At 44.3% G+C, this 12,161-nt stretch overlaps 1 protein-coding gene and 1 pseudogene across 4 annotated transcripts in view; one reads left to right on the plus strand and one right to left on the minus strand.

The window, feature by feature from the left end:
* The window catches only part of TMEM40 (transmembrane protein 40), a 30,479-nt gene extending 22,223 nt beyond the window's left edge, over positions 1–8,256 (minus strand). For 3 of the 4 annotated variants that reach the window (XM_037050927.1, XM_037050921.1, XM_037050917.1), the window contains exon 1: positions 7,976–8,050. The gene's annotated coding sequence lies outside the window, so the exon portion shown is untranslated. Of the gene's footprint in view, positions 1–7,975 lie in introns of all 4 variants that reach the window. The other variant, XM_037050930.1, reaches the window with a different exon arrangement.
* Positions 8,257–9,823: 1,567 nt separating this feature from the next.
* LOC118990986 (60S ribosomal protein L23a-like) lies at positions 9,824–10,551 on the plus strand (annotated as a pseudogene).
* The last annotated feature ends 1,610 nt before the right edge of the window (positions 10,552–12,161 follow it).

The following is a 12,161-nucleotide window of genomic DNA, read 5'->3' on the forward strand; positions in this document are numbered from 1 at the left end:
CGTCTTGCCCTAGAGACTTCTACCCTTGTTGAGGGCAAAGAGCATGTTAGAGCTGGTTTCAGCTCCTCACTGGTTTTCTATTGCTTTTGCAACTGTTCCCACAAACTTAGAGGCTTAAAAGAACACAAACTGAGTCTCATAGTTCTGTAAGTTAGAAGTCCAACAGTGATCTCGCTGGGCTAAAATCAAAGCATTAACAGGGCTGCCTTCCTTTCTGAAGGCTCTGGGGGCCAAATCTGTTTCCTTGCTGCTCTTTTCATTTCTTCTCCTTCCTCTCCTCCTTCTCTCCCTCCTTCTCTCCCTGCTTTCCCCTCCTCCCCTGCCTTATCCTTAATTTCTCTTGCTTTTTCTAGCTTCTAGAGGCCTCTCACATTCTTTGGCTTGTGGCCCCTTCTTCCACCTTCAAAGCTGATGATGTCAGGTCCAGTCCTCCGATTGTACCACTCTGACCTCAAACTTCTGCCTCCATCTTCCACTTTTAAAGATCCTTGTGATTACATTGGGCTCCCCCAGATCATCCAGAATCATCTCCTTATGTTAAGGTCAAATGATAAATAATCTTAATTTCATCTGCAACTTTAATTCTCCTTGGCCATGTAATTTATCATAATCACAGTTTCCAGGGATGATTACACCTTGGGGGGCTACTTTTTAGCCCACTGCAGTCTCTAATCCCCATGCCTGCTACAGCTTGGGTCCCAGATTTTTAACATCTTCCTCCCTAAACCAGGTTCCTTCTCTACTCTACCATTATCCTGGGACCTAAACTCCAAAGGCAGGAAGGAGGCAGGAAGGATGCCCTGACTCCTTCCTCCCCAGTCAGTTAAAGCCCAAGCTTGCCTTATTTCCCCTTCAAGAAGGTTTGGTTTCTCTGTTCCCATTGTGTCCCTCACAAGAGACTCTGTAAGGTGAGTGAGGGCTTTGTGGCTGGTCACAGCTGTGTTCTTATCCCAGCCCCTTAGCTGCCTGTCTCCTCTTATGCCCAGTTTCTCATCTATAAAATAGGGTATTAATATCTACCCCCAGAGTGTGGGGATTACATGATATTGTGCCCATAACTAGCCTAGCACTTAATAAGTAAGACTTTCCCCTCCCCTTTCCCATGCCCAGTGTTTCTCAAATTTGGCTAATGACCAGATTTCCCCAGGAACACTGTTGATAGTAGTGCCAAGTCCCAGGATTCTCTCCTCCAGAGGTTATCATTCAGGGGCTCTAATATTAGGAGTAAGGTTAGGGGCAGGGTGTGGCTCGGGGAAATTTCTGCTATTAACAAGGATACCACATGCTAGGTAGAGTGTGGTCCACTCAGACCTCCAGAACCTCTCCCCTGTGTGTTGCGATAGTCTAAACGTAGGCTTGCCTGCCTCTGGCTTCCTCCTCCATACATACTGCTGTATTGCCCTGGGCTTCAGTTTCCCTATAAGTAGGAGTTGGGCTGCACTCTACAAGGGCCTTCTAACTGTGACATTTAGGAGACTAATGCTTCTCTCTGATTAAGGCCTTCAAGATTTATCCACTCAATCATCAAAGATGATTTTGTGCTGCTTGGGCACATAAAGCTACCCAGCCAAGACTGGGAGACACAGAAGCTCTACCTAATACATAGAAACAAACATGGGGAGGGTGCCAAAATGAGGAGACGAAGAAACATGTTCCAAATGAAAAAATAGATAAAAACTCCAGAAAGAGAACCAAACAAAGTAGAGGAAAGCAATCTGCCAAAGTTCAAAGCACTGGTGATAAGGATGTTCAATGAACTTAGTAAAAGAATAAATGAACTCAGTGAGAACCTACACAAAGAGATAGAAACTATACAAAAGAGCCAGTAAGAAATGAAGAATAGTCCCTGGCTGGTGTAGCTCAGTGGATTGAGCGCGGGCCTATGAACCAGAGGATCGCGGTTCAGTTCCCAGTCAGGGCACATGCCTGGGTTGCAGGCTGGTTCCCTGCAGGCCAACTCCCAGCAGGGGACGCACGAAAGGCAACCACACATTGATGTTTCTCTCCCTCTCTCCTTCCCTTCTAAAGATAAATAAATAAATAAAATCTTTTTAAAAAAAGAAATGAAGAATATGTTAGAGAGAATCAGAAGCAGATTAGACAAAGCAGAGACCTAAATCAGCCATTTGGAAGACAATGTAGTTGAACACACCCAAGTGGAACAGAAAAAAAAAAAAAAGAGGTAGAGAGAGGGAATCCAAAAAAATGAGGATAGTTGAAGGGACCTCTGGGACAACATTATGCATAACAACATTCATATCGTAGGGGTATCAGAAGGAGAAGACAGAGAGCAAGTATTGAAAATCTGTTTGAAGAAATAATGACTGAAAATTTCCCTAATTTGATGAAGGAAATAGTCATACAAGTCCATGAAGCACAGAGTCCCAAACAAGATGACCCCAAAGAGGACGACACCAAGAACCATCATAATTAAAATGCCAAAGGTTAAAAACAAAGAGAGAATCATAAAAGTAGCAAGAGAAAGCAGTTATGTACAAGGGAGTTCCCATAAGACTACCAGATAATTTCTCAGCAGAAACTTTGCAGGCCAGAGGGATTGGCAGGAAATATTCAAAGTGATGAAAAATGATGACCTACAACCAAGATATTACTGTATGCAGTGAGGCTATCCTTTGGAATCAAAAGACATAGAAAGAGCTTCCTAGACAAGAAAAAGCTAAAGGTATTCATCACCACTGAACCAGTATTGCAGAAATGTTGAAGGGACTTCTTTAGGACTAAGAAGAAAAAAGACAAAAAAGTATGAATAAAAAGGCAATAACTACATACCTATCAATAATTACTTTAAATGTAATGGATTAAATGCTCTAATCAAAAGAGATAGGGTGGCTGAGTGGGGAAGACAACAAGATATATATGTATGTGTGTATATATATATAGCCTATGAGTGATTCACAATTGTACACACACGGACTAAAAGTAAAAAGATGGACAAATTGGAAGTTACAAAATAGTCATGGGAATGTAAAGTACAGCATAAGGAATAGAATCAATAACGTTATGATAACTGTGTATGGTGTCATACGGGTACTAAAAATATAAGGCAGAACACTTTATAAAGTATATGATTATCTAACTACTATGCTATACAACTAAAACCAATGCAAAACAATATTGAAAGTAAACTGTAATTGAAAAAGTAAATAAATAAAATAAAGGGATAAAAAAGATGTTTAATGCAAATGGAAATGAAAAAAACCTGGGGTAGCAATACTTATATTAGACAAAATAGCCTTTAAAACAAAAGCTATAACAAAAGACAAAGAAAGACATTTTATATACAATAGCCAAGGTAGGGAAGCATATTAATAGATAATATTAATAGATATTATGCTTTCTAATAGATAGATATGCTTTTTAATAGATACCATAATATCTATTAATATTACTAGATAATATGCTTTCAATAGACGAATAGATAAAGAAGATGTGGTAACATATGCAATGGAATATTACTTGGTCATAAAAAAGGAATGACATCTTACCATTTGCAACAACATGGATATTATGTTTAATTAAATAAATCAGACACAGAAAGACCTATGATTTCACTTATATGTGGAACTTGAAAAAAACTCATAGAGAACAAATTGATGGTTTTCAGATAGAAGGGGGAGTAGGGAAATGGGTGAAAGGGGGCTGGTATTAAGAAGTAGAAATTGGCAGTCACAGAGATATAAAGTACAGCAAAGGAAATATAGTCAATAATATTGTAACAACTATGTGTGATATCAGAAGGGTTCTAGACTTATCAGGGGGATCACTTTGTAAGTGATATAAATGCCTAACTGCTATTCTGTATACCTGAAACTTATATAATATTGAATATCTACTTAATTGGAAAATAAAAAACAAAAACAATATGTAATTAAAATTTTAAATTATAAAATGCTGAATATAAGAGCTCAGAGAAATAATGTGAAGCTAGAAAAGATCCTTTAGCGTCTTGATTTTCCCCCTAGAAGATCCTCCACTTATTCACAGCCCTTCCTCTTCTTCAGCACTCTCCCCCTTCCCACTCCAGATTCACCTTACCCCCTCTCTCCCCCCACAGCTTCCCAAGATGGCAGCCTCTCTCTTCCTCTAAGCTAGAGTTCTACAGAGGTGCAGCCAGGAGATCAAAACTGAGCCCCAGATGAGAAAACAGACTTGCTCGTGACCACACAGCAAAAAGCCTGGATATGAACTCAGACCTGAGGCTGAAGTCCAAGCATGAGGGAAGTAGAGAACATGCCACAGTTTCCACCTCCTCCACCATTTTGTCCCAAGTTTGTCCAGGCAGTTTAATAGTGAGAAAACAAACCACTATGCCCAGTCAGCTAAACACAAACTAGCATGGACCTGTCATGAGTCAGGGTGAACCTTGTGGCCACAGAACACCCAAGGATGAAGCCAGGGCCTTGGTTGCCCCTCAGGAGTGCAGGGTGGTACCTAGGCTGAAATCAAAGGATGCAAAGGGACAAAACCAAGTTTATGCAGAAAGAGGATGGGTGGGCCCAGCTTGGTTAGAGGTTTTTCACACAGAAAGACCTATGCCTGTTAAAAGATACTCAGAAAAGTGGGTAAGTAAATGTTAGCACAAATATCTTGTCTAGTGTTTAGCACATAGTAGATACACACACAATCAATGTTTGTTAAAGTGCAGTGTAAGCCAGCGAGGTGATAGAGCTACAAAGCAAAGCTAACACAGCCTAGGTCATAGTAATAGAAGCACAGAGCCGACAGTGAAGAAGGTGACCCACATCGCACCATCCCCACCCTGAGTTTAACCCTAGATCCTGCACAGACTAGGGTCTGGGCGAACAGAGAATCCAGAGGATGTCAGGGTACAGAGATCACACCCAACAGAAGTGGCTAGTGGAGCAGGGTGCTCAGCCTAGGGGTGAGCACTGCATGGACAGACCTAGTCATTATCCCCAAGTCTCTGCAGGACTCGTTCAGGACAGGGAAACAGGTGGGGCTATGAGTCCAGAGGAAGGGGTGAGGACCTTGGGGAGCCACCAGGCCAGGTGTCCGTTCACTATACAAAAAAATTTCTTAAAACAACATCTATTTGGGGATGGTCATGAGGACCTACCACGAGAGATGGCAAACAGGAATGGCTGGGATTGGCTTAAATGATCTTAGCTAAGAACCTATTAATCTCTCAAATAATAATCTCCAAACTACAGGAAGAAATATTAGTTCATTTATTTCTACTCACCTTTTAACTTAAAATAGTTAATAGTATACAGTCAAATTTTTTTTAAAGATTTTATTTATTTATCTTAGAGGGGAAAGGAAGGAGAAAGAGAGAGAGAGAGAGAGAGAAATATCAATGTATGGTTGCCTCTCATGTGTCCCTTGCCAGGAATCGGGAACTGGCCTGCAATCCAGGCATGTGCCCTGACCGGGAATCGAACTGCAATCGTGTGGTTCACAGGCCCGCGCTCAATCCACTGAGCCATACCAGCCAGGGCTACAGTTGAATTCTGATGTGGCCCTTGGCCATAAGTCCCCAGGGGCCGGTGGGGAGCTCAACAGTACAGACGGGTCTGCAGTGGCCACATTTTTCATTTTCAACATTCAGCCCATTTGACATATTGTGGTCTACTTGTGCTGAGTTGGGTATATTCAGGGATCAAACAATACAGCCTTAACTGAATCAGCCCCCATTACGTGGACAAGTGGCTTCAAAGAGTCCCTGCAAAGGAACCTTGAACAGAGATAACTCTAATCTGGAAAGTACAAGCAAGCAGCAGGAAATGCGGGAGACAGACCAGCCCCCATCCCTAGTTCAAGACCTTCATCAGTCACGTCACCATGAGGAAAGCTACAATGAATGGGACCTATCTCCCACACCATTGCTTACTGAAATAATAATAATAATAATAATAATAATAATGAAAAAGGAACTCCCATTCTCTATCATCAGTGAGGAAATTCACTCCGAGTGCATATTGGGCCTTGAGTCATTAGCTAATGGTCCACAGTACTTGTATATAATTTCTATATCTATAAATATGTATATGTTGGGGTGCCTAAAGCATTTTTTTGGAGAAGAGTGTGCAATCAAAAGTGTGATCCAGCTAGACACTAGAGGATGCTAGTCCCTGTTTGGGTTTGGGGACCCAAACCCAAATTTATTTATTTTGACCCTGATCAAATTTATTTCAGATTTAGGGACCATGAAAACTAGGTGGGAGTGTGCCACCCAATAAACTTTTCTGAGGCCCCTAAATGTTTGAAAATTAATGAGAAGAAATCAAAAAGTCTTAAAAGGTTGTCCCTGACTCTAACTCCCCAAGATGTGTGCCTACTTAAACTGAGCCAGTCCAGTCTCCTGTTTTTCATTCTCTCACCTCAGTTTTTCTGTCTTTTTCTGTCCCCTTTCTCATCTCTCTCTCCCACACAGCATACGTTCGAGCGCTTAGTTGGCAACAAGAGAAACCAGAAAGGAGGTCGTCAGTACTCAGAAAGAGCTTGCTGGCTCTTGAATGTCCGACAGACTTGGATTCACTGCCTACTTCTACCCGTCACAGATGCGAAGACCTCAGGAAGCCATATCCATTTTCGGAGCTCAGATTCCTCTGAAAAAGTGGGCATGACTGCAACCCAACAATAAAAAGACAACCCAATTTTAAAAGAGTCAAAGGATTTTAACAGACATTTCTCTGAAGAAGATAGACAAATGCTCAGTTGAAAGATGTTCGACATCATTAGTCACTAGGGAAACGCAAATCAAAACCACAATAAGATACCACTTCACACCTAGTAGGATGGGTGATATAAGAAATACAAGTGTCGCAATAATGTGGAAATTTGGAGCCTTCGTACATGGTTGATGGGATTGTAAAATACAGTACAGAGGCTTTGGGGGAAAATGTGGCAGTTTCTCAAAATGTTAAACATAGATTGATCATATCACCAAGCAGCTGCACTCCTAGATGCATAACCAAGAGAATTAAAAACTTATGTTCACCAAAGACTTGTACATGAATGTTCACAGAAGCATTCTTGAGGGCCAGGAGGTGGAAACAGCCCAAATGTCCATCACCTGATGAGCAAATAAACAGAACGTGATACAATTATACAATATGATATTATTCAGCCATAAAGAGGAAGGAGTGCTGACACATGTTACAACATGTATAAACCTTGAAGAAATTATGTTTAGTCAGAAAGGATCAGCTATGGTATGATTCCATTTATAAGAGACATCTAGAAAAGGCACATCCACAGAGACAAAGAGCAGATCAGTGCTTGCCAGCGGAAAGGGGGAATGAGGAGCGACTACCAAACTGCATGGGGTTATTTGCGGGGTAAGGTGGTGCTGGGACAGGGGTGGGTGGGGGCTCCCCTCTAGGCCATGCCATCTGGGTGAGCCTCTGACAGGCAGTGGGGCCTCCCTTCCCTGGGCCCAGATCTCCTTGTTCAGCATTTTTGCCCCAAAGGTGCCTTTGAGCCTGAATAGGGGAGACAAGTGGCCTCGTCCTTCCACAACTAACAGGCCTGACCCAGGGCCCAGGTGGCTTCCAAGGGGAGGCCAGTAGGGCTGCCTCTACTTGCTGGGAGATTTGAGGGGACACATCCTCACCCTCCAAAGCTGTTTGGTCCCACAGGGCAGAGTAGGAGAAGCCTTTAGCTATCTAGTCAGACTTTTCATTTCAAAAGTGGAAAAAATGAGGCTCAGAGAGGCCAAGGGTTTTTTCAAAGGTCAGGTCCCATTGCAAATTAGTGATAGAATCAGGAGTTGGGTACCTACTCCACCTGCCTGAAGCCTCAAAACAGCCAAGGGGGGTGAATATTTATCACCCTCCCCTGGATTTCTAAGAGATGGAGTCTGAGGTGCTCGCCCAGATGGGAAGACACTGAGCAGGAATTCAAATCCAGGTCCATCTAGGAACCACAAAACATCAGGCTATTGAAGGACCGACTAAGGTTTAACCCTTCACCCTGCCCCACATCCCATTACCTGTGGTCCCGAGGCTTGTCAGGTACAAGGCGAGCTGTATGTAGACTGTGCTGATGCCAGGCTGAGCAGGGGAAGAGGATGATAGGAGAGGCCTCGCCACACCCCTGTGACGGGGAGAGGGCGGGGTGTGACGTGTCCCTGGGCTCACCCGAGTGGCATTCCTTCTTGCCAGTGCTATCAGCCCCAGGCCTTCCTGTCTGACTTGACTCTTCCCTGTGAACCCCCAGGAGCAGCCAATGGGGCAACCATACCCCCAAGAACCACCCCCTGGGCCATAGCCATGCCATCTGTCTCCAGGGGGAAGTGATGTGGGAGACAGTTGCATCACCCTTGGCTGTGCTATGCTCTGAGCAGTCAGGAGGTGGGGCATCTCTCAAGCTCCCCCTCCACCTGAACTGTGAGGCTGACTCAGGGCCCAGCCATGTGGGCTAACCTGATGCTACTGGGAAGGATGAGATTGGGCAGACAGCAGCTGGGGTAGGCGGGCTCAAGGGGCGAGGGACTCCTGTGAGCAGACTGGCAGTGCCCTCTCCCGGTAAAGAAATTGGTGCAGATGGGAAAATGCAAGTCCTGAAGGGCTCTCACTGCTAAGGCCAGAGTGACCCCAGCTCAGCCTGCCTCTGCCTCTCACTCACTTATCAAACACTCTGAAAGCAGGACAATAAGCAAGTCTACACTGCACCAGTGAGCACTCAAGCCAGAGGGAGAAAGGCCACGACAGACCCCATATGAGCAAGGCCCCAGGATCTGTAAGTTCCCAGGAGGGCTTCCTGGAAGAGGAGTCATCAATTCTAAGCTCAGGCCAAAATCTTGGAGTCATCTTTTTCTCTTTGTCCTCTTATACTCTGTGTCTAACCTATCTGAAAAGCATTGTTGGGCCCTGGCTGGTGTGAATCAGTTGACTGAGTGGCGGTCTGCAAATCAAGGAGTCGCAGGTTCAATTCCCGGTCAGGGCACATGCCTGGGTTGCAGGCCAGGTTGAGAGGCAACCACACATTGATGTTTCTCTCTCTCTGTTTCTCCCTCCCTTCTCTTTTCTCTAAAAATAAAAACAAAACAAAAAATGTAGTTGGACTCACTGCTGACATAGCCTGAATTTGGCCCCTTTTCTACATGGCAACCACCCTGGTCCAGACAATACAATTGCTAGTCTTTCTGCTCCTGCTCTCGGCCCACTATCTGTTGTCGTCATGGCAACCAAAAGAATCCAGTTAAAACCCATCTCAGCTCACGTCTTACCTCCTCTACTCAGCACCCTCCCATGGCTCCCAGCTCATTCAGGATAAAACTCAAGTTCTTATACAACCCTACACAATCTACCACCTACCTCTTGCTCTCTCTGACTTTAATTCCTATGACTTCCCCTCTCACTCTGCCCCACGCACACTGGAACGTGCCCCAAACACTCCATTTAGGTTCCCTCCTCAGGGCCTTTGCCCTGGTTGTTCCCTCTACTTAGCATGCTTTCCCCAGACAGTGACCTGGCTCCTTTCCTCACTTCTTCAGGTCTCATCTCAGATGTCATCTTCTCCAAGCTGCCTTCCCTGGCCACCCTGAATGAAGTAGTAACCTATAGCACCACCTTTCCCTCTCAGCCTGCCTTACTGTTCACCCTCTGATGTGCCATATATTTTCTTGTTATGCATATTCCTTGTTATGTATTTGTTTGCTTCAGGATCCAGGACAGTGTCTGACACATAGCAGGTGCTCTATTAATTCTGTTGAATAAATAAATGATCTGAAGAGTAGCCCAAGAAGCATTCCAAAGGCATTTTAGGCAGAGGAAACCACATGCACAACCATAAAGGCTGACCATAAAGGCTGAGAGGTAAGGGGCACTGCTCATTTATGAAGGTGGAACCCAATGTGAAGAAGAAAGCCCCTGCCCCCACCAAAGCCAAGCAAAGGTTTTTGTTGTTGTTGTTGTTTTAGATTTTTTTATTTATTTAACTTTAGAGGGGAAGGGAAGGAGAGAGGGAGAGAAATATCAATGTATGGTTGCCTCTCATGCGTCCCCTGCTGTGAACTGGCCTGCAACCCAGGCATGTGTCCTGACTGGGAATCGAACCACGATCGTGTGGTTCGCAGGCCCGCGCTCAGTCCACTGAGCTACACCAGCCAGGGCCCAAGCAAAGGTTTTGAAGGCAAAGAAGGCAATGCTGAAAGGCATCTACAACCACACATACAAAAATAAGATACACAAGTCACCCACATTCCAATGACTGAAGACACCACAGCTCCTAAGGCAGCCCTAAATATCCTTGGAAGAGCACACCCAGGAGAAGCAAGCTTGACCACTATGCCATCACCAAGTTCCCCCTGACCACTGAGTCAGCCGTGAAGAAGACAGAAGACAACAATACACCTGTGTTCACTGTGGATGTCAAGGTCAGCAAGCACCAGATCAAACAGGCTCTGAAGAAGCTCTATGACATTGATATGGCCAAGCTCAGCACCCTGATCAGATGTGATGGAGAGAAGAAGGTGTATGTTTGACTGACTCCTGACTATAATGCTTTGGATGTTGCCAACAAAATTGGGATCATCTAAACTGAGTCTGGCTGGCTAATTCTAAATATGAAAAGTTACACTGTAAACAAAAAAAAAGTGGCACCACTGTGTTGAGAACCTGCAAACAATTCGGTACAACAGGAGAGTAGGGGCCTTGGGAGCTGAAGGAAGGGAGAGGGAAAGTGAGAAAGGCACAGCCTCAGTGGCCAGGCCAAGAAGGCTGGACATTGCCCTTAGAGTGATGGGGAGCCATGCAGGAGAGACACGTTCAAATTAAGTTTTAGACAACAATTTGGCTGCTGTATTGAGGATTGGTGGGGAAACTGTGAGCAGGCATCTGGTGAGCACAAGTCATTGCAGGGGAGATAAGGACAGGGTCAAGGTCATTGCATTGTCCTTAACAGCAGTCACCAGCCACACGTGGGTATAGAGCCTCTGGAATGTGACTGGTCAGAATTGAGATGTGCTGTAAGTTTCAAATACACACTGGATTTCCAAAATGAGGTATGAATATAAAACATATACAATAGCTTATTAAGAATATTTGTATTGATTATCTGTTAAAAAGATAATATTTTGGATATATTGATAAATAAAGTATATTATTAACCTTAGTTTTACTTCCTTCTTTTTGTTATTTTTATTTTTAAAGATTTTTTAAATTGATTTTTTGAGTGAGGGAAAGGGAGGGAGAAAGAGAGGGAGAGAAATATCAATAGGCTGTCTCTTCATGCCCCCAAGAGGGGCCCTGGCCTGCAACCCAAGCATGTGTCCTGACCTGTTGGGAACTGCCCTGGCTGGTTTCAGAAGCTGTAACCCCCCATGGCTAAGGCTGAATAAGGGACCTTGGGACAATAAGTCACTAAGGAGACAAAGCTTATCTCCCTGCTAGGGGCGCCAGCCTCTGCTCCATTTTACTTCACCCTACTTGGCCCCAGGTGGATGACTAGTTAGCTAATGATGGGTAAGATTCCTCAAGGAAGGGATGACTTAAGATAGGCATGGTCACGAAATGGCCCTCAGGGAAGAACTTGGGGGGCTATATAAAAAGGGGGTGATGGACCCTCACTGCTCAGCTTTGACATAGCCTGAATCCTCATTCTGTTTGCAAGAGGTCTCCTAATCTCTTGGCTGCCTTACTTCCCTCCACTGGACTTAAGCCTGAATCAATGCCAGAGGGCAGTGCATACCTGTTCAGGAACAGGCAGTTCCCTGGGGCGATCAGGCCTAAGAAAGAATGAATAAAATCCTGTGAAACATGCTTTGCTAAGAGTGCTTTCAATTTTCTGATAAGGGTCCAAGCATGAAATGAATTTATTGCCCAAAGTTTTATAGCCCTTTAGCTAACTAACTCTGACTCAGAATAAACCTTCATGGTTCTTTGAATGTTATGTATTGTTTGATTATTACTGCCTGACAGTGATTGATGAGCTTTACCTGTATTCCTGTGCAAATTGAACCCAATAAAAGCCCATTTAGAAACAGGCTCATGGCCCTTCTCCTTGGAGAGACTGGCCACCTTTCCCCCCCAAGCAGATCATGTCTTGGTAGACTTACTCTCATCCATGGATGGGGGCACTCTGTGGGTGGAGCACCCTCACACTGACCAGGAATCGAACTGGAGGCCTTTTGATTTACAGAAAATGCTTAATCCCCTGAGCTACACCAGTCAGGG

The sequence above is a fragment of the Sturnira hondurensis genome, unplaced genomic scaffold (genome assembly GCF_014824575.4).
Source record: "Sturnira hondurensis isolate 20B ecotype Veracruz unplaced genomic scaffold, ASM1482457v3 Scaffold0000867, whole genome shotgun sequence".
Lineage (NCBI taxonomy): Eukaryota > Metazoa > Chordata > Mammalia > Chiroptera > Phyllostomidae > Sturnira > Sturnira hondurensis.